Raw genomic sequence first — 3,418 nt, 5'->3', positions numbered from 1 at the left:
AGGGGAAGCTGCTTCATTCAACACCAAGATTTTTCATAACATATCACCTCAATATATCATTTCTGTATTATCAATGGTATTCATTCACTTTTTGCTCTTTTGTTAAAGAACTAATCAGGTGCATGATTGTCCCGACCTTTTGGTTGTTTGTTACTCCATATATCCGAAATGCCCATACAAGTTGTAGAGTTTGAAAATCTTGTATCCTTCCTTCTTATCAAAAATCACTTTTTTGTAGACCATATTTCCACAAGAATAAAAAATTACAACAACTAATCACATTTCTCTCTCCACGAGGACACAAGAAAGAAGACCAAAGAAATGGCCAAAGCAATGTTTCCAACAACATGCCTAGGCCAATCATGTGCAAGTGCCATTGAAAAGTAGAGCAGCACACACCCTTTGGCATTCTAGAACCTTATGTTGGTTTATTAATTATTGTTTTTCAATCTCTCAAACATGTTACATTGTTTTTGAAAAGTATGATTTGCCATGTTCATTCATAGCACCTCAAGGCAGTGATACCTACTGCCTAGGCATGTTCCAGTGCCATTTGGCATGCTCTGGAGAGAAAGGAACTATATCTAATTTTGGGAACAAATGTGACATTTTAGAATAACAAACTTATCTCTAATATAGGCAAATAGTTGAGGATTTCTATTCAGTTCTTTCTGAAGTATTAGTAGGAATGTAGAGTATATACTTTCAACAGTCTATAGTTGACATCTCACCATTGACCATTGTCTACATCATTTAGCTGCATTAATCAAGATATATACTCTGTACTATCATGTAGCGAAAACCATGCTACATGCATGCATTGCATTATTATTGCATGTGGTCTTTGTCCTTTGGAAGAACTTGGAGCATCAATTGTTAAATGCATATTCATCAACAAATTGTACATATCTAATAACAGCATACAAATAATCACTTAATCTTTACCATACAACAACATGGAAGTTGTTTCTTATTTGTTGGCTTGTTGCCACTCCAGGTTATTGTAAAGCATACATGGATGGTGCTCAAGTTGGATATGGATGTTAGAGAGTTTACCAAAAGTGGAGCTAAGGACTGTGAGAAATTCTTGTCTCCATCAACAACAGGGAACAAGCCACTGGGTCAATTGCCTGAGGCTGCTTCTACATTTTCTTCATAAACCCGATTTTGATATTTCATACAAAATATTTGAACAATTAATTTTCTGCAGTTACTAGCAGGTTTATGTTTAATATTTCATAGCTAAACTCTTGTTTTGGACTATCTTATTTTCATGAACAATGTCTACGCATATTTATTAATAGAAAAAAATATATGGACTTATATGTTATAGTTTTTATATATTAATGTACTAATTGTATATAAATAATTAAAGCAGATGATATTTAACACATTGTTCTCATGATATAAGACGCTATATAGGCCTTTAGAAGAATGACTTCCCAATGAAAAATAAACAAGCAGATTTTGGTAAATAAACCAAAACCAGCAGCAATCAGGTGCATAAATTATTTTCCTTTGCAATATTCATAATTTCATATAACTTCCCCTGAGAAGAATGTAAAGATCCAACTGAAATATATTTGTTTTAGAAATTAAATGATTCTGCAAGATAAAACTGTAGATAAAAGTGTTTGTAGATTTTCAATATTTTGTGTTGGCCAGCTCAAATACGATATTCATTATCCAATCAGTAAACTCGGCTAATTAATTTGTTAGATAAAATATGAATGGTTTCAACCCCTAAAAAATGCACCTTGACCCTCTCCCTAAAAAATATAAAAGAAAATATACTGATAGCTAGTTCTAGATGTCTATTTATGATTTTATTTATCTTTATTTATTAGTTAAAATGATAATTTTATTTAAAAACAATAAAAAAGTACAATCTTATAACATTTAAAAAAAATCAAATAAACTTATGAATTATGCATTGTTAGTGTAAATATTTATTCATAGTCAATTCATCATCTACGATTTATTTGAATTACATTTTTTAAAGAGTCAATGTAATTAAATATGAATGGTGATTACTGACAATATATAAAACTAATATAGAATGGTGCATACAAGTTTTTTCCTCTAAACTCATATATACAAGATGTTGGTGTACTAGTGTAAGGATCCACTAGATTCCCAGAAAGATCAAAATATCAATGTTCGATTCATGTGAGTAACATTTGTTTGGATGGACAGTCACACACCAAAAAAAAAGATTAGTTTATTATCCAAAAGATGAAAGAATAACATTGGTAGTACAAAAAAGAGTATTTGCCCAATGTAAATCCAAAAAATGTGTAACCATAACTTCTTTATTTTTTGGGTACTAGCAACGATATCTCCCACCTTATGAGTAAGAAACTAAGCCCTTTCAGAGTTCGTAGACGCTTCTCCCAACAAGTGTCACTCACATGAATCGAATACTCGACCTTTTGGTCATCCTACGGATCTAGTGAGACCTTACACTATTAGACCAACATATTGTTACTATACCATGTTTATTTAGAAGCACATATGTTGTCCTATAATTTGTGTCATCAATTATTAATGGCTTGAAGAAAATGTAGTTAAATTATAAATTTAATTATTAAGCATTTTATGGTCAATCTTAATTGATGGCATATAATGAGATAAATTGTAGAATAGAAGATTGTCATCTTCTTAATCCCAGATAGTTCTGCTTCTATTAACAATATAATAAAAAAAACTCTCTCATGCCACAGGTCACTTTCTCATTCCCTTATGGCACATGTCACATGTCACTTTCTCCTTCCCTCATGCCATGTGTTACTTTCTCCTTACATTTCTTCCTTCATGCCACATGTCACATCATCCTCACATATTTTTCTTCCTACTTTTTATATATTATATATTTTATATGCTAATAATAATTTAATATTAATTAGTGATTGGTTCATGTCGTTACCCCACTAAAATTGAGCGTTTACAACATCTATGTTTTGTTATGTTAAAAAGTAATAGTCATTGAACATTAGATGAAATTGAAATCATTTTTCACATTCAAATTATTTCTTTACATTAATCTATCTATATAATTTAATGTTTACCATTAATCTAAGAATAATTGTATTCTCCCTTATTTCATATGTTAATTTCTCCTTACATTTTTTCCTTCATGTCACATGTCACCTCCTCCTCACATTTTTTCTTTCCTAATTTTTATATATTTTATATGTTAATAATAATTTACTACTAATTGTAGAAAATTCAAATTAAAAATTATCAATTTATTTTTCTTATGTGCTTAAACATGCAAATACACAAGTAAGATGTATATTCTTAATAATATGAATGTATGAGTAATATGTGCGTTTTAACTATGCGAATACATGGGTAACATGTGTTTTCTTAGTAATGCGAATGTACGGGTAACATGTGTGTTTTTAGCCATGCGAAT

The sequence above is a fragment of the Lupinus angustifolius genome, chromosome LG07 (genome assembly GCF_001865875.1).
Source record: "Lupinus angustifolius cultivar Tanjil chromosome LG07, LupAngTanjil_v1.0, whole genome shotgun sequence".
Taxonomy (NCBI): domain Eukaryota; kingdom Viridiplantae; phylum Streptophyta; class Magnoliopsida; order Fabales; family Fabaceae; genus Lupinus; species Lupinus angustifolius.
This window is presented reverse-complemented; position numbering follows the sequence as displayed.